Source organism: Panthera tigris, chromosome C1, assembly GCF_018350195.1.
Source record: "Panthera tigris isolate Pti1 chromosome C1, P.tigris_Pti1_mat1.1, whole genome shotgun sequence".
Classification (NCBI taxonomy): Eukaryota; Metazoa; Chordata; class Mammalia; order Carnivora; family Felidae; genus Panthera; species Panthera tigris.
Genome location: NC_056667.1, coordinates 121,397,725 through 121,421,269, shown reverse-complemented (window position 1 = coordinate 121,421,269; position 23,545 = coordinate 121,397,725). Strand labels below are relative to the sequence as shown.

At 38.3% G+C, this 23,545-nt stretch overlaps 1 long non-coding RNA gene across 1 annotated transcript in view; it reads right to left on the bottom strand.

Annotated features, from left to right (window-relative positions):
• Nucleotides 1-5,397: 5,397 nt before the first annotated feature.
• The window catches only part of LOC122241372, a 29,383-nt gene continuing 11,235 nt past the window's right edge, over nt 5,398-23,545 (bottom strand). Inside the window, exons 3-5 of the long non-coding RNA XR_006221478.1 lie at nt 14,860-14,934; nt 10,600-10,736; nt 5,398-5,711 (exon numbers count right to left, since the gene is read on the bottom strand). This is a non-coding gene — a long non-coding RNA (uncharacterized LOC122241372). The remainder of the gene's footprint in view (nt 5,712-10,599; nt 10,737-14,859; nt 14,935-23,545) is intronic.

Below are 23,545 nucleotides of genomic sequence, written 5' to 3'. Positions count from 1 at the left end.
CTAAATTAAAAAGAGAAAAAAATTGTTAACTTCCTATTGGAAGGAATGGTGTTATATGAATAATAAAATTTAGTTACAATAATGATTAATAATGGAGAATGACTGAAGTAAAAATATTCTGATTAAAGTATTTTAATGGTTTTTAAAGGTGGTTTTATTCTAATCTACATACATCAGACTTAAAGAAAGAGGCTAAGAGAGTAAAGACTAGTGTTACTACACTCATAGCAACAATTTCTAATCAGCTTATCCAGGAAATACATGTTCTAGATAGGATAGCCCAATTTCCTCTGTATATAAATTTGAGCGTGTGTGCATTCACATCCATTCTGTTATAACTGAAAGCATGCCATTTGCTGGAGGAGGTTAAATAGTTCCCCTTAAATATGAATATGTTTGGAAAACCCTTTTTCAGAAAGAATAGAAATGTTAATTTCAACCCAGTCATTTCCAAATTATAATAAATTACTCTAATCTGAATAAATGAGTTTGTAGTACTATATTTAGAAAATACATAGTTAAAAAGAAACATTCTAATAAAATAATTGTTCTCAAAAAGGTGAAATTTAAATTGAGAAGTCAAAAGTAGATGTAACCTGAATATTTGGCCAATCCCATTAAGATAGATGATAGGAAATCTCAGTGTTTCCCTCAACCTCCATCAAAAGGAAAAAAAAAAAAAGTGTTCCTCCAAAAACCGAAACATATCCATATCCCATTTAAATCAGCCTTTCTTGTGTTGGCTCATTATAATGCTGTTTAAATCCAAAATATTTTATAAAATATGTTTTATAAACAGCTAAATATCTTACCTTATGCTATCATCCAGACTATGCTCTTAACCCATGGAAGCAAGCACCGCGGATTATGTGACCTATTCTAATCCCATGAATATTATCCAGTCACAGGGCCAACATTCTCAGCCAATAAGCACTCTGTGTGTTCCAACTTGAGTTTAATGTACTTTATTTATTTTGCTGCACCCTCTAATGGTGCTTCCATTTATCTTATAGTAAACAGGTTTGATCTCTCATGACTAAAAGGAGCCTCTGCCAACCCAGCTAAATACACTGGGTGTTAAAATAGTAGTGTTGTGGTGTTTGCAGATACCTTCAAGAAAATGGCTGAAGAAAGAGATGAATAACAAAGACTGGTAGGAAACCATGGGTGTCAAAAAAAAAAAAATGATTCAATCAATTAGTGTAAATAACCTCTTGAGCAGTGGTCCTAAAACTCAGGCAAGTGTCTGAATCACTTGGAAGTCTGGTTAAACCACAGCACAGAATGCTAGCCCCATCTTGAGTTTCTGTTCAGTAAGTCTAGGGGATGGCCTGAGAATACTTACTTCCAACAAGTTTCTAGGTGATACTGATGCTGTTAGCTGGGGAGCCCACTTTGAAAATCATTTTTCTAGAGCAAAAACTATTAAAAAGGGTTCTTCGAGCTGAATTTTGTAATGCCTGAAGTTCTAAAACCTCCCACAAAAGACCACCAGAGTCGTAAGTCAAAGCCAAGCGGCAAGGGTCGTTTATTGCAGGTTCGAACCTGGTCCTCTGCGCACTCGTCGCCGGTGACGCAAGAGGCCACGATCAGGGTTGGTATAGCGTTTTTATAGACAGAGACAACTAGCACAGGGGAGGTTTCAAATTATGAGGGGCCTGATTAGTTGATTTTAAAGTAAGGACATTTGTTGTTCTCTGATTGGGCGTCCTTTGTCTGTCCTTTGGTGGGAAGGCTTTGTCCATTACTTGTGGCGGGAGGAAGAAAGGGGGAAGGGGGTAGGTGAGGAATGTGCTAAGCAAGCAGGTTTACAGAAGCGAGAAATGCAGGTTAGTTTATGTACAATCATTCATTCCATTACATATCGGACTACATTTAGGAAGTTTTACAGCCCATTCTACTACACAGCGGGTTACAATCAGGAAAGGTCTCACAATGCTCATAGCAAACAGCAAGCAAAACAGACTTCTCAGCAATTGTATTTCTTATCAAAGATCCATAATAAGCAGAAAAGAGAACCTAGCTTTAAACTAATGCAGGGCTGTCATTTGGATTCAAAGCTGTTCCTTTCAAATTTCATCAGAATTACTAAAATTTTACTTTGAGAATTGTTTCAGAAGAGCAAAAATGGTGCTACCTGGCTAACTTCCATAAGGAAAAAAAAAACACATATAGAGTAGGGTTTATAGTCATTTTATATTGCTTTTCTACTGAATGATGAGTGAAATGTGAATATTCAGCCAAATTTAACTAAGAAAAAAAAATATCAGTCCTAGAATTATCTAAATTCCTGCCCACAGTAGACTTCCACATTCATTACTACTCTCCTGTTTTGGCTACTCAGTCTCAGAATAACATCCTGGAAAACTGTCATTATGCAAACCTTCTCCACCTCTTTTTTTTTTTTTTTTTTTTTTAATGCTGATATGCTACCCTCTCACCTCCTCAAAGCTTCCAGACTCTGATTTCCTCTTTTTCTCTTTTTTTTCTCTTTTCTCAAGTTCTCAGTTCACTCTCTTCTGCCTCATTATTTTTTCTGAAGCCAAGTCATTACCTAGATTTTATGGGTAAACATCACAATCATGAAGAAATAACTATTTCTTTCTATGATTAAAAATATCATTGTTTTCTTGTCATTCTTGCACATGGCCAAAATAATCCAATCTATGGGGCACTCGGGTGGCTCAGTTGGTTGTGTTCAACTCTTGGTTTCGGCTCAGGTCATGATGTCACATTTTGTGGGTTCAAGCCTCATGTGGGGCTCTGTGCTGACAGTGCGGAGTCTGCTTGGGATTCTCTCTCTCTCTCTCTCTCTCTCTCTCTCTCTCTCTCCCTTCCTCCCTCCCTCCCTCCCTCAAAATAAATATTCTTTAGAAAAAGCAAAATAATCTAATCTAGTCGTATTTTCCCTTCTGACTTCTGTATTACTGATCATTGATAGAAAAATATGGTATAGCCATCCTGTGAATATGCAACTGGAAATGTGTGAGCTCCAATATTAGTTGGGCAGGAGTTATACATGTCCTTGATTAGCATCTCCTGTCATTGTCCCCAATCTCTATTTCAGCTTCTCCTCACTGAGGTCCCTTTCTCACTATTGATGAGGTAGCATAAAGCAAGCTGTCAGGCCACAAACACCTCCCTCCCCCAACTAGGTGGGATATGTGGGATATTCCTTGGGCACTCCTGGTTGCCCAAGAACAAAGAAAAGGGGAAAAACAAATAGTTAACTGATAGAAATCATTGTCCTGCAGGAACTAAGTTTTCATCACACCTCTATAGTGAAGTAGGAAACAAAGACAGAAGGAAATGGCAGATAGAACTAAATTTCCTCATAACCTGCAGCCCATTGACAAATACTTGAGGCTGGCAGAGTAAACCATTTATCCAGGAACTCCCTACTGTCTTAATGTTAATGCTTTGCTAGAGGGAAAAAACGACCTTAGCTTGACAATAGCTAGGCCTCCACTATCCTGTAAGTCTTCTTTAGCATATGAAAATCTCGCTGGAAATTTCCCCTGGACTTTTACCTCCCCTCCCCCCCAACTCCATAGTATAAAACCAGTCTCTCATGGTCCCAAGGCAGCTCTTTGGGCCAGGGGTCCTGTCCCCATGCTTCAATAAAATCAACTTTTTGCACCAAAGACATCTTCAAAAATTCTTTCTTGGTCATCGGCTCTGGACCCCACAAACCCCACCATCACCCCCCCCAACCCCCCCCCCCAAAAAAAACCCCTTATCAAATGCCTTCTCTATCACACTCTGGAAAGATTTTTCCTCCCATGCCAGCCACATAAAATAATAATAGTAAAAATAAATAATAGTTTTAATAATAGCCACCAGTCAGTTGTCTCCTTCCACTTCCTTCACCCATCCCTATGCTGGTACTTCTGTCTGCACTAGTCTGTACAGCCTCATTGCTTCCTGCATCGGAGGAACACAGAAGAAACAAGAGACTCAGAGGAACACAGAAGAAACAAGAGCCAGCACATGCGTAGTGTTGGCTAAGTACCCCCATTTCACTTTATATGTCCCCTCACCAGAGGAGCACCTGAGAAAGTAGGCAACACTTAAAAGTTCAGAAACAGGGTCCATTGTTGTTTTAAAACAAAACCAAAACCTCACCAAACAAATCATTTCTTTCCTGGCCTGTCTCCTAAACTAGACTGTGCACTTTTGGTTCCCTGTGACTCTTGCCTTTCATCTCTGATTCCAACAGCCAGCTCAGGAGCTGGGACATCACAGGGACTGCTCAGTAAATGAATCAGTGGGTCATTCCTCTTTTTTTCATTGTTCTAATTTTTCCTGACTCTTACGTGGTGCTCCATAGCTATTACCACTTAGTTTTCTCTTCTTCACTATTACATGGTAAAATATGTTTCATTTCCTTATCCACTTGCCTGATGTTTACATCTCATTTTTTAAAAGTGTAAGTAAGACATAAAAGTGCAAAGAAAAATTCTACTCACCCAGAGGTAACCTTCACTGGCATTCATTAAATGACATTCTGAACACAACTCTATGCATATTTAAATTTTTCAATCCCTGGATCTCATGCTGGTTTCTTTCAGTTCTTATCCCTATTTCAAAGCAGGTAGTGGGAAGCCATGGTAGTGAAAGCTACCTGGAGTAGCTATTTGAAGAATAGAGGGTGGAGCAAAATGTGTTGGGGTGGGGGGGGGGGCACTTGCCTTGGAACAAACTACAATTTCATTCAGGTTTGTTGTTTCAAACCCCCTCTCACAAAATCTATTATGACTTCCGATTTAGGAGCATCTCCCTGTTCAGCGTTTGGCTTTTAGGGCAAAACTGCAGCTCACAGTGAACTCCTATGGTGCAATCAGATGATTTCTGCTTCCCCCTCCATTCTCACTCTTATGTCCAACCACCTCCCCTAGCTAGGAAGCAGAAAGGAAGACAATACAATGACACCTCAGCAGGGATCCACGTTAGATGTTTCTCTCCTGTTCTGCCTTGTACCTTTGGGTCTACACAGGGTCACTTTCTCTTCCTCCCTCAAGCCATGCACATTTCTGGACTCTGTCGACACTCTCCACAAAGAATTTTTGAATCACATTTTCAAGACCATCTTACTTTTTAGAGAAATTGCCAAGTCTGTGGTTACCTAAAGTCTGAAGAGCTAAGTATCAGCTCTAAGGCGCCATAACCATTTTGGTCCATATTATAGTGTATGACACAGATATTTTTAATTTTAGGTTTGCAGTTAGGGTCCTTTCTTAGCACTTTGAAAAAAAAAATGTGTCCCCTCTATTCCCCCGCCCCCCTCCCCCCGTTGTCTATATTTGTTCAGTGAGACTTAAGGGAAGGAGTAGAATAAAAATGACTTACCTCTGCCATTTTTCATCAGAAGCCCTGTCAATTTGCTTTGAAATTATCTTTATGAACAATGTACTGGAGAGGCAGGAATTACAAAGAAAAAAAATGAAACCTGTTTGTAGTTGTACTTTGCTCTGGGAAAGGCTTCCTTTTGTTTTTATTTGCCCCACAGCTGAGTTCAGTTTCTCTTCTCTCTAAGTGTGGAGAAGTCCCCCCTTATCTGTGATTTCTTTCTCTGCAGTTTCATTCCTCCCACAGACTGTCTTTCAGAAGCGGATGATCCTTCTTCTGATGAATTGTCAAAAGGTCAATAGTAAGCCTAATGTTAATGTCATAGTACCTGTGTCATTCACCTCATTACTTAGGCATTTTATCTTCTCAGATCATCACAAGAAGGGTGAATACAGGGCAGCACATATTTTGAGAGAGAGACAAAGAGAGACCACAGTCACATAACTATATTATGTATAATATGTATATGACAGTATATTGGTATAATTGTTCTATTTTACTGTTATTGTTCATCTCTTACTGTGCCTAATTTCTAAATTAAACTTTATCATAGGTGTGTATGTACAGGAAAGGAAAAATCACAGTATATACAGGGTTCAATACTATGCATAGTTTCAGGCATCCACTGGGGGTGGGGGTGGGGGTGGGGGTCTCAGAATATACTCCCAGCTGAGAAGGGAGAGCACTGTACATGCAGCCCACCTGCCTCTGCCTTTTGTTGTCTGGTGTCATAGCTTGTTTGTCATTCAACTGAGAAAAACACCCTGTTATTAGTATGAACTGAAAACAGTCACAATGGTGCTCTGGGACTTTCCAGGCAACACCATTAAATAGTGATCCTGAATCTAGCTACCCAGAGATGCTACCATTAACAGTAACCACTGTTGAGTGCATGCATCATGCCAGACAGTCTGCTAAGGGCTTTCATACATTTTAATCACCTCAGCAACCTGGAACTTGTCTGCTTTACACACACTTTTTTTTTTTAAGTAGGTTCCAAGCCAGCGTGGAGCCCAACATGGGGCTTGAACTCACGACCCTGAGATCAAGACCTGAGCTGAGATCAAGAGTCCGATGCTTAACCGACTGAGCCACCCAGGTGCCCCTTATATAAGTTTTTTAATAAAGAAACTAAACCAAGAAAGCTTAAATGATTTGTACTCCTTCCTCATACTAATAGATGGTGGACTCTCTCTGCTTTACTCCAGACTATATTCTTGAACACCATCCAAATACCAAATAACTCACTTTCCAAACAATTTGTGTCTATTATCATGTGATTCATACATTATCACCTCACTAATTTGTTCATTTTATTACTCATTTCCACAATGGTTCTGCCACTCTTTTTAACATAAAACATCCCATCCAGTATTATAAAGCTAGTTTATATCTCATCTTGTTCTTCCCCTGATTTCTCAGCATGAAGTAGTATTTCTTTTTCTCTTCTACTAAGGTATGTCTGTTTCTAACCCTTGTTTTTAATGTCCCAGTTCATGTTAGAAGAACACTTACCATCTTTAGCTGTGTCTTTAGGTCTCACGAGTATACTTTACATGTCCTACACTATCTGGTACACAATTGTTGCTCATTTTAGTTCTCAGTACTTGATTTCAATAAATAATGTAAAGAGAGAGACATGATAAAATGGAGAAAAATAACATAGCACTTGAAATAAGGAGATTTAAGGGATACCTGGGTGGCTCAGTTGGTTGAGCATCTAATTCTTGATTTTGGATCAAGTCACAATCCTAGGGTCCAAGGATCGAGCCCTGCCTTGGCTTCTGCACTGGGCGTGGAGTCTACTTATGATTCTCTCTCTCTCTCTCTCTCTCTCTCTCTCTCTCTCTCTCTCCTCTCCTCTCTCTCTCTCTTTCTCTCCCTCTATCCCCTCCCCCACTCATGTGCACACATGCTCTCTCCTCTCTAAACCTAAAAAAAAAAAAAGTCTAAGTTTAATTCTAGCATGTACTAGCTGTGTAATAGTAGAAAATGCAGTGGGGGGCACTGGACCTCATATTGTCCAATGGAAAAATGGTAATAACAATAACAATATTGGATTACTTTTCACTTTAAAGAAAATCAAATAGAATAATGGATGTAAAAGTGTTTTATAACTTGATGAAGTGCTATGTAACTGTATTATATCATCGTTACTAAAAAAAAAGTTGATTACTTAATCGACTTTTAGGCAAGTATATAGACAGTAAAAAAAAAAAAAAAATTCAAAGCTGAGACTGTGAACCTGAAATACAGTTGTAGTTGTTGAAACTATCTTTCCTTCAGGAGAAGTTACCTGGCTCTGCATTGCCTCAGGGTGTTTTCATCACCCATTAAGGTAAAAAGGCTAGAATCTAAAGATCAGGAAAAATAGTCGAGGTAAGGTAACAGTCTAGCTGGAATTCAATGAAACAAACCAAGATAAATAAAAACCCACCTTGGAGAAGAGGTAGAACTGTGGAAACCATTACTGATGGACTACACAGAGAGCTAGAGGTACATAGAACAGCAGAAATCCGGGGGTTCCATTTGAATCAGCTAACGCAGGCTGTCACATATACGTAATGGTATGTATGCATCACAGATCCCAAAACAAGACTGTAAATCTCCACAATGAGTTATATAATATCCTAATACAAAGAATATACTAGAGCTCCTGGGTGACTCAGTCAGGCTTCTGATTCTTGATACAGGCTCACGACAGGATCTCCTGGTGATAAGATGAGGGCCTGCATCAGCCTCTGCACTGACAGCACAGAGCCTGCTTGGGATTCTCTCTTTCCCTCTCTCTGCCCCTCCCATGCTTGCACTCTCCCTAAAAAAAATGAAATAAGAAGAAGATTTAAATATAAAATGAAAAAGAAGCAAGAGTTTACTACAGAACTGTCCAACAGAAAAAAAATTCTGGAGCTGGACAACAAACCAACTCACCCACCCCAAGAAAAGCAGACCTAGAAGAAGACAAAGAACTGGAGGAAGGAAGCCTTTGGCGTTCACGGAATACAGAGAGGGCAGCCATACTGTGTGGCTTTTTAATAAAGCTGCTGGAGAATTTCTTTCCATCACACTTCCAGAAGAGCCCTCAAAATGGGAAACAAAACTTGTGCACCCGGTTTAACTTGCAGGCATGGTTTTCTTACATTCAGTCCAAGGCAATTAAAAAATCATAATCGGGCGCCTACGTGGCTCAGTTGATTGGGCATCCGACTCATGATTTCCGCTCAAGTCGTGATTTCAGGGTTTGTGAGACAGAGCCCTGTGTGCCTGTGCAACGTGAGCGCAGACCCTGCTTGGGATTCTCTTTCTCCCTCTCTCTGCTCCTCCTCTGCTTACACGAGGGTGCACACACTCTCTCTCTCTTAATAATAATAATAATAATAATTCAACAACAACAACAATAATACTAATTAACACTTTGAAAAAAGACTATACCATACTGAAGGACTACACTATCCTTTATACGATTATTTGCCATTTGTAAAAGACAGTTAACATTGAAAATGAAACCTTTTATGCTTAATCCAGACTTTAAAATGGATATTTATACAAAGTTTATTTAGTTTGCTTTGGAGGGAAACCAAATTTGGAGAAATAGCGATACTTTCATGTCACATACTGTCTAGGAAACAGTATACACCTAATAAATATTTGTTGAGTGAATCAGTGAAAGCAGCCCCTGGAATATAAGCAGAGCAGCCTTTCTGGGTAAAAGACAAGGCTGAAACCGGGATTCTTTTGATCCATGAGTGCTGGGACATTAATTATATTTAAAAACTTGAATTCTAAAGGAGTGTAAACTTTAGGGAAATGCATAATATGTCACTTAATATGTTCTTTGTTCTATTAAGTGAATTTCTTGGCATTTATGAGAGTGTATCTTGGCTCTGTGTGGACACACTTGTGAACTACTTCAAATAGATCTTTTTTATCTTTAATTTTCTAACAATGGAGAAATTCTGCTTTGTGTTCATGAAACATACATTTTCAAAGATATTTTATGAAACTGAATGGATAATTTAGGGATAAAAATGTGACATATGTTACAGTGTATTTTCTTTTAAAACTGAGTGGAAGACTTTGAGACTTACTACTCTTGGATTTTTTTAGGGGTGTCATGTAACTCTGAAGTATTGAGAAGTAAATTGTGGGGGCACCTGGGTGGCTCAATCGGTTAAGTGTCCGACTTCTGCTCGGGTCATGATCTTTCAGTTCATGGGTTGGAGCCCCACGTCAGGCTCTGCACTGACAGCTCAGAGCCTGGAGCCTGCTTCAGAATCTGTGTCTCCTTCTCTCTCTGGCCCTCCCCTGCTCACGCTGTCTCTCTCTCTCTCTCTCTCTCTCTCTCAAAAATAAATAAAGATTAAAACAATTTTTTAAAAAAGTAAATTGTGAATGATGGAGTTCATGTTTCTGAAAATGAAAAGAAAAAAACATTCATATTTTAAGTTTAAACACTTACTTTAACATAGTGATGTGCCAATTAAAATCAAGTACATGTCATTTAAATAGGTTTATTCTATTCATATGACAGCAGCTGACCTTTATGGTTATGCTTTACTGCAACAAAAGCTTTGTGGCTGTTATTCAATTTCTAGTGTGAATTGACTGAAAATGATAAAAGGAGTCAAATATCTAGACTGGGTATATGTCTTGGGAGAAAGAAAAATTATTTTCCCACCTCCAGCAAACTTTCTCATTGATCATAAGATTCAAAAGGCAATCCTCAAGACTGTAATTTACAACAGGTGGTAAACTACTTCAACTGTAATACACAGAATGAGATGTAAAGGAGATAGTCTTTGAGTAAAATGGGAAGGTTTTATTGAATTGTAAGCTTCCTGTCTTATTCAATTTTACATCCCCTAGACCTAGCACAATACTTATTTTGAAATAGAAGTTCTATGAGTATTTATTGAGGTTAACAAAATTTGACTATTGGAATTCAAGTGTAGTTGAATTATGTAAGCAATTATTTTTTCTTAACTAGTTATACTTAGCTAACGGTGACAAACAGCATGAAAATGGACACAGAAATAAGTATACCGAAGTTTTGCAAGCATTTTCTGGAAAGGACCAGATAGCAAGTATTTTAAACTTAGAGTATCAAAAAGAAAAATTGAGGCTATTGTGTGGTACCTATATACCTATTTAAAATGTAACCATTTAAAATCATAAAAACACTTCTTATCTCACAAGCCATACAAACACAGTCAGAAGGCACACTTGGTTCTTGGGCTGTAGTTTACTGACCTCTGAAGTAGATCCCTATGCAATAAATCTGAAGATTTTGTTCACGTAAGTGACCTAAATATTTCTGTAGATTTGGTCCTTCATGATGCAAATTTATGGACAAAATGGTAATCAGGTGATGGATTGAAATCAATTTCCTGTGAATTTAAAGCAAACAATTGAAATGAATTGTTTAATTGTGCCTTTCTGTCACACATAAGTTAGCAAATTCTGGGAGCTCTGTGGGTGATGTGGATAATAGGGCTTAAATAAGTGTGGAGATGCTACTGAGAATGACATCATCGGAGGAAAGAAAAATCAATGGAATTTAAAGTGCTCCTTAGAAAAGGGATGGATTTAGATAAAAGGAACATATCCTTCCTGGCAGTAGGAGGAAGTTCACAGGCAAATGGACTTTGGAAACAATGTGAGGGTGGGTGAGTTACTTGGAGTAGGAGCTGCTACTTGCTCTATAGGCATGACAGGCCATTGTCCTTGAGGTCTGACTTCCGACACAAGAGTATCTAGCACTGGGAAATGTTAAACACAAGTGAGGTCTGTTCAGGAAACTGCTACTCTTTGCCAATAGGAATTCTGCATTTCTAACTGAACAACATGTGCAATAAAACATATGTGAGCAATGGAAATTAACTGTAATCAACTTATTTCTGTGTTTTAAATGAGATTAGACTGTGGTTCATTAATGTTGCATTATAAAAGGAGTCACATGACATTTTCCAAACTGTAAGGTATCTTACATATAGTACCTTCAAGTGGCATAATAATAAACTTTGAAAAACTATGAGATGGGCAAAGCCCTTAAATGTTCTGAGCCTTAGCTTTTTCGTGGGTCAAGTGAAGAGACTTTACCTAACGATTGCTGATGAGCTATTTATCTTTGAAATGCCAGGAAGCCACAAACTTTCTATAAGTTAAATAGCTAAAGTGCAAAATTACTCACTAAACCACCCAAGGTACACAGATGTAAACATATATAAACATATTAATGTATAATGATTTAATATGTGAACATATTATTTCAACCCTAGACCCATAGTTCCCAAACTATATGTCAAAGTGCCCTAGGGAGCCACAGTGAACTTACAGAGACATTTGTCAGACACTGTACAAACTTTTATACGGACATACAGGTTTCCCTCACTATCCAAAAGTTGGCCAAGCCTATGAAATCATTCATCAGCCAAAATGGCATAAAGCAAAGCAGCAGTTACCACTGATTTATGTGGACAAAATATATGAGTGTTCCCAGAACCAAAAAGTAACCTCTGTTAGGCTTTTCTGATACCAAACATCATTAGCAGATGCTAATATCTTGCTAACGAATGTACAAAATAAATAAAATCTCTCAGATGTTGAGACACGTCATTCGAAGCTATGACGGCTTAGTGCCGAGATGCTCGGTGTAGACCCAGGGGAAGAGCTTGGCGGGGCCTCACTTGTGGCTCAAGTGCCCACTGTGTCTATAGCAGCTCCCTACAAACCAAACGATGAACACTATTCTTGCTTTTCACTTTATATATATACATATATATATGTATATATATGTGTATATATATATGTATATACATATACATACATATATATACATATATATGTATATATATATATGTATATATATATATGAAAATCCTTTTTAGATTTATTTTGGTTAGAGAAAACAGGTAGTAGTATAGGTCTTTCATGAAAGCAAAGTGCCATAACGTGAACTTGCAAAAAGTGGGAGGTACATATAGTTCAGTTTCAGCTCGTTCCTTTTAACCATGTCCTATCTTTTAGAAACTGGCTTTTTGGCAGTTGCTTTGACAAACAGCAGGTACCACGTGAAAATCAAGGTGAAACAGGAAATGATGGGTACCGTGTAATCCAGTTCCAAGTCCTGAGAAGTGGCACAATGCTCAACAGGTTGTTAGGACATAGACAATCATTACTTCTTTCATTTATTTTGTATTGTTTATGTTTATTTATTTTTGAGAAAAAGAAAGACAGAGAGTGAATAGGGGGAGGGGCAGAGAGAGGGAGACACAGAATCCGAAGCAGGGTCCAGGCTCTGAGCTGTCAACACAGAGCACAAATTGGGGCTCAAACCCACAAACTGGGAGACCATGACCTGAGCCAAAGGCAGACGCTTAACCGACTGAGCCACCCAGGCTCCCCAACAATCATTACTTCTTAAAAATATTACTATGTCACTAAGCATGCTGTGAACCAAGAAAATTTGGGACCCTCTGACATGATATGTACATCATTTCTGGGTCATGTCTTTCTAGTACATTTGATTTTCTAAGGCTTATTAAGCCAAATATTAAGTATAACTGTCAGAGTAATTGTAATTTAAAAACTCAATCACATTTGCTTTTATTCTGCACTGTTCTAACCACAAAACCACCTAGACTTACAAAGCAACTCCTGACCCACAAGAGGTAAGCGTTCCTAAAGAATTGCATGCAACCCTAAAAAACCATTTTTCCATAATAATATGGTGGTAGTGGGCAAGGGAGGGAATTTTAGTCATTCTCAGGAGACATTACATTCATTACTATTATTATTATCTTAGAGAGAGAGAGAGAGCACGAGTTGGGGGAAGGGGCAGATGGAGACTCTCTCTCCACCGGGAGCCATTTGTGGCCTTCATCACAGTACCCTGGGATAAGGACCTGAGCCAAAATCAAGAGTCAGATGTTCAACTGACTGAGCCACCCAGGCACCCCTAATTATAATTTTTAATGTTATATTATATTTCCATTCATTCCTAGGAGTATGATGAGAATTTAGAACTGTGGGATGACTGCTAGATGGAGAAAGAAAGTAAGCAGAGAAGATTCACTGGGGTTTAAAAGTCTGAACAGGCCATCTGCATGAATTTGTTAAGGTGAGGTCCCATTAGTGAGTATGATTCGTGGGCAAGCAATCATTAAAATGCGAAAACTTTTGTGAGTAAGTAGTAAATTGTCCTTTCCATGAAGGTATAAGTACTCCTTAAAGGAGAAGAAAACTTCAGACTTTTATTCCTACTAATGTACCAGTTTCAAAGACTGAGCTTCCTGCTGGAGAAAACTTTAATGTCATAAGTAACTGTACCCAGTATACATGGGAAACTAAACCCAGCAGAAATTAAAATATGGATCAAAGTAACACACACACACACACACACACACACAATCAAAAATTGCTTGCCTACATAAACTGAGAAAAATCTCTCTTTTTCAGCAGCATGATGCAATGCAATGTACAGGTGCAAAGGAGCAAACAGACCACAGTAAGTCAGAGAAACAGGAAATCAACACCAGCACAAAGGCTGGTGTTTTAAGAATTAATCTTAACTACGTACAGAAAGAGTCAGAGGAGCCCCACCAGATGTGAATTCCCAGGGCACTGATATGAGTAAATAAACCCAGTTTAGTGAGGAAAAAATGCAGATCCAAGGAAAGGTTAGTATAAAACCAGGCTCTCAGACTCAAATGCCACATGGATTGGATGGGCAACCAGAAGGAGAGGACGTGGGTTGTCGGAAAAAGCAGTGAACCAGAGAATGTTGTTTGGTCAAATGCGTCAGCAATCTTCCGGCTTTTCTGGATGATTATCAGGTGGGAAAGCAATGCCATCATTGTCAGATCTGCTAACGTTAGATGAGTCAGACATCTAGCTTTCTTATGTGAAATCTGCAAATCTTAATATATTGGCAACTAGCTAATGACACAATTTTGGATGCCATAAATATCACACAAACACGTGAAGGCCAAAGTGAAATCCTGGTTTTGCAGACCTTTTGCTAAAAGACTTCACCAATACTAGTATGTAAAGATTAGGGGTCACTTGATAAACAAGATTTTATTACATAAAATGTAATGTATGTATGTGTGTGTAAAGAGAGTGCAATTTCCAGTTCATCACTAATATGTATTTTCTTAGTCTGGATTGATTGTTAGAAAATGCCACAGACTAGGTGGCTCGGAACAGAAATTTATTTCTCACCATTCTGGAAGCTGGAAGTCTAAGATCTGGGTGCTAGCACAGTCAGGTTCTGCTGAATGCCCTCTCCTGGGTTGGAGACTGTTGACTTTTTGCTGTGTCCTCACACGGTGCAAGGCGTTTCTTTTATAAGAGCACTAATCCCATTCATAAGGGGTCTACCCCAATGACCTAATCACTTCCCAAAGGCCCTACCTCCTGATATCATCACATTGAGCATTAGGATTTCAACATATGAATTTTTTGTGTGTAGTGAGGAGGGGCCATAGACATACAGGTCACAGCACTTACAAAGTTTTGGGTTTCTTCCAATGTCTTCCAGGCTCCTTGTTAGAGAGACATCAGTTTCACACCTGGCCACTGAACCTGAAAAAAAAAATGTCCTGAGAATTTTTAGTGACTTAATCAAAGTAAGTTGCATTAAAACTGCAGACTGTTTGGGGAGGGCTTCAGTGAAAAACTACATATTTTGGAAGTGCCTGGGTGGCTCAATAGGTTGAGCATCTGACTTCGGCTCAAGTCATGATCTCATGGCTTGTGGGTTCAAGCCCAAATCGGTCTCTGGGCTGACAGGTCAGAGCCTGGAGCCTGCTTTGGATTCTGTGTCTCCCTCTCTTTCTCTGCCCTTCCCCTGCTCATGCTGTGTCTCTCTTTCTCAAAAATAAATAAACATTAAAAAAAAATTTTAAAACTATATATTTTTGCTTTAGATGCAATCCTAACATATTTTAAATGTAATTTTACACCCAATGCCTGGAAACATAAAATTAGAACAAGAGAATAAGATCTGAGGATATTGCTAAACAATCATAGAATTTAAAAAGAGCTATTTAAGCGCTTGGTTTAGGGGCAACTGTTCCATACAATCATACCCATCAATAACCCCACTGGGGCCACTGCTATATTAGAGGCCTATATATATAAATGACACTAAAGAATGACAACTGTGAATTTTTTGAATTTTTGAATTTTTTCATGAATATAGGTTAAGTTAAATTCAACATGTTCTCTGCAGGAAGATAGTATAAAATACCAGAGTACTGAAAGTGTTCTATCATGAATATTTCCAAGTTTTCATAGATTTGTTTTTGAAGTCCTTTCCTGGAAAGCATTTCTATAAGGAACATTTCATTTCCTGAAATTACCGAATAATATGCTATCAATGTAATCTGTATGAGAATGGTATATTGCAAAAAAAAAAAAAAAAGAGAGAGAGAGAGAGAGAGAGAGAGAGAGAGAGAAAAGAAAAAAGAAAACAAGAGGTAATAAATCATTCAATTTCTATATGATAAGCTTTTAAAATGTGATTTTTTAAATGTTTCCAGTATGAAATTGTCAATTTTTACAACCCCTTGAAATTTGGTTTGTCTCATGGCTTTATTGGACCATTATAATTTGATGGATGTGATATTCCAAACATACGACTCTAAGCTATCTTCCAGGTTGTGCTTTTGTTTTCTTAAAATGCTTCCCTAATAGAACCTTGAGGGGAAAAAAAAAATTGATGCTAGCCTTCTAAAGGATAAGAGACCAAGTAAGAGAAGTCCCGGCCAGTAGTCACCCCCAATCACTAGAGACAAGAATGAGTCCCTCTTGGACTACTGACTCCCTGCTGAGCAACCGAGTGAGTGAGCCCAGAGGAGACCTGTGGCAGAACTCTCTGGATGCACTCAGCCTACACTGCCAACATTCAGCATCTGAAGCAGATAAAGGACTGCTGGTTTAATCTTTGAAGTTTCAGGATGATTAGTTACACAACAAAAGATGACTAACAGGATGTGTAAATGTCAGGGGTCAGCAAACTTGTTCTTACACAACCAGATGGTAATATTTTAGGCTCGTGGGTCATAGTTTCTTACACATCTACTCAACTCTGCTGTTGTAGGATTAAAGCAGTCATAAATAATGTATAAAAAATGAGTAAGATATGTCCTAATAAATCTTTATGTATAAAAAGGGGCGGCTATCACACAAATTGTAGTTTGTAGAACTCAGATTAGATTTAGATACATTTAGATACATTGTGCAGATACATATTATACAAACATGTGAAGAGTTTCCTGGTTGGTGAATAGGATAGAATGAAAAATAAATACCTATGTGGAGAATGGGGATAAGGAAGACAGGAAGTGGATTAGAGATAACTGGGCAAAAAGAATGAAGACTACCAGAGTAAAAAGCTTAATAAGTTTAGTATATAATATGCATATCTATGCATGTATGTATACCTGTATGTATTAATGTCAGTTTCTCTAAGAAACATTGCTAGCAAATTCATTCTATATTTGTAGCAATGCTTATTTCAGATATGATAGTATCTAGTTTATATTTCTCTGAAACTTGTGTTTCAGATAAATAAATCAATGAATGTTCATTTTAAACCTATTTCTCAAATTTAAAGTCATTCCCATGGTGACATCTCTTAAATAGTAATAAAAGGTTTTGCTCAAACCGAATGCCTGCCTAATCTAGACATTATACTCTTGTGAAACTAACCACTTTAATAGTAATGAGATAGCCCAGTGTGGTAGAGATTGAACTGAGACAGCTATGTAACTATGTGGCTGACATTCCAATTGGCCGCATTATCAAGACCCTGGATATTGGACAAATTATTTATAGAATTAAGGGTGATAATAATAATAAGACTGTTGGCAGTCTGGCTAGCAAAAACCCTCAAAAAATCTTTTCTACTTAATAAATATTCCCCTAACTTCATGTTAAAGATTGTCACTGATCCTAGATAAGGATCAAATTTTTTAAATATAGATACTTCAGATGTGTATCTGTATTGAATTCTAATGTGAAGATCTTTGCTAGAATGCTTTGCAAAAGATTAGAAATATTGATTCTCATTTAAGTACTCTTAGATCACTGAAATCTCGCTAATGAAGAATTTCTTTAGATAATGACCACTATTGTCTAGTTAACAAACTATATCATGAACATGTAATGCATTAATCCCTCAATACACATGACCTGAAATCTCTAAATAATAAAAATACCACCTTGCTTTCTGCCTATAATTGATTAAGATATAGCATTAATGAAATATACAATTCTTGCTCAAAATTCAGAAGGGTATAACTTTTAAGGTGTAATAAGGCTCCAAAACTTGGAAATCATATTTGACTTTCCTTAGTTAGGAAATAGAGGTATGATTAGGTTACCCTGAGTGGGACAATGATTCTATATAACAAATAAGGTTTATTCTGTTACCTAGAAATGTTTTGCTTGGTTTGGTTTTGGTTTTGGGATTTGGGGTTTTGGATTTTTTTTAGATAGTTCTTATGGCTGAATTCTTCTTGTCACTCAGGTCTCAGTTCAAACACCACATTTGTGGAGAGACCACTTTTCACCACTGTTTTAGGTAGGACTCTCCAGAAATTAGACTATGGGACAGAGATGTGCATGCAGGAAGTTTACTAGTCAATGTCCTTGGATTTAACACCCATGGAGGAGTGAAGGAAACCCAACTGGGCAGAAGCATGCAGTCAGAATTAAGGCCTCAGCAGATCCATCTTTCCCACTAACTCTGGTGCTGGGATGTTGATAAAGAATTATCCCAACTTGCTGCACAGGAGACAAACATTTATACCTCTTCATCAGTCAAGCATTGAAAAGGGGGTAGGGGCATAATTGTGAGTATATCAGCTCTCATTGGCTGAGGGTAAGTCCCAGAGGAAGGTCCTGGCTGAGAGCTGTCCGCCAAAAATACTCCCAGAAGCTAGGGGAATAAGAGTTTCAGTGCTGTGGAGAGAAATGATGGTGTATAAGAGCACCCACTGCATTCCACTTCCTCTATTACTCGGATCCTTGTGCTTCATACATGACATTCTGGGACCAGCTCCTCAAAATTCCTGGGGAAACACACAAATGATAAATGGAATGAGCTATAGTGCATATCCTACAGCTAGTCCAAAGCCATAGATTAGGCTCATTGTTCCCCTCCCTTTTAGTTAATGTCACTGCTAATCTAGGTGTCTTACAGACTGGGTGTTGATGAACATTATGCCAGAGGAGTTTGAGCTTATTTACTATATGCTTCTCAGGCTTTGTCTGTTGCACTATCCAGTTGCCATAAAAAATTGGCAAGAGAATACAAAGAGATGCCTGGTAAATCATCAGATACATCATGTGGGGACCATGCAAATTTTTCCCTGCCCCCAACATGCCACAGTAGCCTTATATTCTCCTGATGATCAAGGTAAACTGTCCTCCCAGGATAATTTCTTTATTTATCTGCTGGTGTATCAGTATAAAAAGTGCAAAGTGACTTGGTATCAGCTATAGCTTAAAGTTTAATGAGGCTTTTGTGACTCTTTGCAATCTGGGTCTTTAAAGTTATGGAATCAAAATTTGTGGAAGCACAAATTCCCTAAGTGGGTCCCTGGGAGTAATGGTAAGTGAAGCCATCCCATTGTTCCTATATCGTATATTATATCTGTTGAGGACACAGTTATACATAATGGTCATTGATGCACAGTGCATATTTTATCCACTGGAGGATGGAGCCCCATCCTCTCAGTCTGTCATACCCAAGCTGGAGTCTCAACTTTGCCTTTATAAGTCTCCTGTTGCTCTATAAGGCTAGAAAATTCGGAGTGCTGTGGTATGTGATGGAGTCTGTGAATCCCACAGTTATCTCCTTTGTTAAAGTGTGGATTACTTAGCTCAATATGATGCTATTTGAAATCCACGTTGATAATATCAAACACTCTTTAGTCCATTGTATAATGGAGCTGATAAGGCCTTGTGGGCAGAAAAGGCAAATCCACTCTTTGGTATATGGGCAGTTCTATTCAAGATGAATTTCTTCTCCTTCCTGGGTAAAAGGGATCTAATGCAATCAATGCACTACCAAGTAGCTCTTTGGTCACTTCACAGGGTGGTTCCATATTAGAGGTACACCACTAGTTTCTGTTGTTAGCAGGTTAGGCATTTAAAAGTGGCAGTAACTCAATTAAACTGGGTGAGTGTGAACCCATACTATTGGATTTATGCATAGATTCCCTCCCTGTTACCATGGCGGCTCTATTTATTTGCACATTGCACTAACACTGAGATGGCAGATGAGAAAACCTAGCTCACATGAACTGGCTCACTTCAAGTTGGTTTATAAATGCCTCTTCTATATTGGATACTCTGCTGAGTGTTCACCTATGACAAAAATGTGTTCACGCTTTGTGACTACCCCCATAGATCCATCCACATACCTATTTCTCATATACTGCCTTTATCTCCATCATTAAATCTCCCTCCTTCCAGACTCCTAATCAATTAGGCCATTCACTCTAGCCTATGATTCCATATATATTCTTACCTTGACACCTTTTCTGTTAACACACCAGGTAGAAAACCAGATGCACCACCTGAAGCTCTGTTTGGGAAAGTCTGGGAAGATTTACTCAATATAACTGTTATTCAGGGTCATTTTTTAGTTTGCACTCTCATAATCAGCCAACCACCTATAGCAGAACTCAGTCATTTTCTCATCTGTTAGCTAGTCGTAATGGTCCTCTGTGTGTCTTTGTGAGCCACATGTATGAGCTCAGGGAGAAATAAGGGTATAATAGTGATGGATGACATGAGGTCTAAGCTACTCTCTTCTGCATCTTACCTGTGCCTTCTGTCCCTGCTCTTGCTCTGTCCAAATGTACCTTTCCATCTTATGATTAATTTACTTTGGGCTCATCCCATCTTAGTACTTTTTGGGCCTCTTGGAAATCAGTTAATGATGGAAAGCTCTGGCTGAATGATCACTTGGATATCTCATGGTCAGCTGACCCATATCTTCTGGGAAATGTTTTTTGAATAGAGTGCAATTCTCCACTGCAGGTAGTAAAATCTTATACCAGAACCCTTGGGGTCATATTGTGGTTCTTTTATTAGAGCTACAGTAAACACCACACCGCATCATTTCCCGTCACTGATATATGTAATAGTGAAGAATCTGGTGGGTCATATGCTCCAAGTAGTATAAGCACCTGCATTCCGGATCTGCTACAGAACTATCATTTTATGTTCTCATTTCTGGTGAAAACTGGCAGACTTTGCTGTTACCCAGTTAACTGATCAAAGAAATATCCCCAAGTGTGATAGATGCTGTCTCTCAAATCCAAAGTGGTGTGATAGCTTTGTCTTTTAATTTTGTTATATTGTTTCAGTGTGCCCCAGACCATTGGATTCCTAAAAATATCACTGATGTGGCTGGCTCCTAAATCTTAATAGGTTTTTATTTTCTATTTTCTGGAGCATATGTATCTTTTCGAGGCCCCCAACACATTTATAACATCTTGTTATTCTTGACTGATTAACATGATATCATTGATATGGTGGGCTAATCAAAATATCTGGGTACCTGAACCAATTCTGCAAAGTATCTACAGCGTCCACATTTCCTCCGACTGATTATGAATAGGAGGAATGGAGATGTCACCATAGTGCTGGATGAAGACAGTAAATATAGAGTGAAGTGTGTTAGTTTGCTCAGGCTACTATAACAAAGTACCATAGATTGAGTGACTTAAATAGACATTTATTTCTCACAGTTCTGGAGCCTGGGAAGTCCAAGATTAAGATGCCAGCAGATTTGGTTCCTGGTGAAATTTCTCTTCCTGGCTTGCAGATGGCTGTTTTCTCTATGTGTTCTAACACGGCAGAGAAAAAGAGCTCTGAAGGATCTTCCTCTTTTGGAAGGACACTAATCCCATCACGAGGGCCATATTCTCATGACCTCCTCTAAACCTAATCACCCCCCCCCCCCAGAGGCTGCAACTCTAAATACCATCACCTCAGAGGATAGGGTTTCAACATGTGATTTCTTTGGAGGGATACAAGTATTCAGTCCACAACATAGGGGAATTCTGGTAAAGATTTCTTTCATTGACTGAAAGATAAAGTAATATGGATAAAGGTCTTCTTGTAGCCCCAGTCACCTTCCCTCCACACCTTACCCTTTCCACATCTTCCCCTCTATATAATCATAGTGTCTGAGGTTATGGCAACCACTTTGTGGCCATGTAACAATAAACACAAGCACAAAGGAGGCAATGCACTGAAAATGGTGGAAGAATGATAGTCTTCCAGGTTATTGACAATATCCTTGAGCTGCAAAACTTCACTGGGGTTCTTATTCCATTAAGAAGATTTTTCTTATTTAAAGCCATTTGCATTAGCTAATGCAGCCACACACGCTATAAAAATAAACTCCAAAATATCAATGATATCATACAAATTACATCTCTTTCATGTAACAGTTAAATCAGGGTGTTTCCACCTGGGTGATTCTCCTGCAAACAATGATAACAGAACCATGGCTTCCTTCAAATTTTGGGTCCACCAATCTCCAAACTTTGGCTAAAAAATTATCCTGGGGATCACTTCATTTCCACCATTTGGAAAGGGGCTAGAACATAGAAGATTATGCAGGGGAGGTTTTGAATAAATCAGGCCTAGGACCAGCATACATCACTTTGCCTACATTCTCCAGACTATATGGTGACTCTTAACTGCAATCAATATTGAGAAATTATGTTTTCCAGAAAGAGGCATAATGATCAGCTGAGATGTCACAGTACAGTCTCATGTGCCTCAAATATCCCTTTGCTCCATATTAATTTTTTTAGTGTTTATTTATTTTTGAAACAGAGAGCATGAACAGGGGAGGGGCAGAGAGAGAGGGAGACACAGAATCTGAAACAGGCTCCAGGCTCTGAGCTGTCAGCACAGAACCCAACGTGGGGCTTGAACTCACGAACCATAAGATCATGACCTGAGCCAAAGTCAGACACTTAACCTACTGAGCCACCCAGGCACCCCTCATTCTGCTACATATTAAGCACCTTCTAAAGAGAAACAACCCAAAGTTCTACCCAGCTACTTACTATCTCCAGTTCAAATTTCAGAATTTTCAGGTGAGGTGCAACATGTTTTTTCATATTGGGTGTGGCTCTTCATGATGTAGCAAACTGTCAACCAAAGTAAAAATTACTTGTATCCTGACCTAATGTGCACTGATGGAACTGGCAGATAACTGGTGATTATCTCATTCAGTAAAGGAAGAAACACAAAGCAATTCTTGGTCCATAGCATTTATGAACCTTTGTATGAATTATGAAGTCTTCCTAAATTGGGGGTAACGAAATTCTTGATCAGATCCTGATTCTGTTCTCTTTCATAAATTCCTTTTATCCGTTGTTCTCTGTGGTCCTTGATTGCCCATATCTACAATGTTTGCTAAAAATGCATGTAGGAGAATATCTCACACATGCTTCCTGCTCCTGGAAGGTTATGAGTCCAAGAATTGTTGTCAGCTCCAAATGCCAAAGACTTTTTAAAAAGTAAGTTTATGGAAATTTTGTAATACAATTCTTCAAAAACTTAGTAGGTATGATCTATTTTATTCCAGTCATGTTCTGTGTACTTGTAATCATATCCAAAGTTTTTTCTAGATATGTTTTTCAAGACAGATTGATTTGTTTAATTGTTTGCCTTCACAGTTTATATTTTAGTTCATGGAGATGTTGGGGCTTTCTGGCATGGTTTCCAGATGGCCAGAGCTGTAATCTGATCCTTGTTTCCAGACTACATAGGAATACCCTTTATCATTCAAAATATTCTCTCTTATCTGTTGCTGTTCTTGGTCTAAGCAGTAAGCTTTGGTAACCATTTAGCACTCTCAAATCTGGTCTCTTTAATTCCTTTTTAGTTCTTTTGGCGATTTAACCAATTTTTTCCCAGATAAACTTTTTTATTATATTACCATCTCAATAGACAATTATATTACTATCTAAATTACTATATTTTATACTATATTTTATATTATATTATATTATATTATATATTTTATATTACATATATATTTTATACTATATTTTTATTACTATCTCAATTACCATATTATATTACTATCTCAATACACACAATCACCCTTATCCTTTCCAACTATTTTCTCTAGAGGTACAGGCTCAGTAGG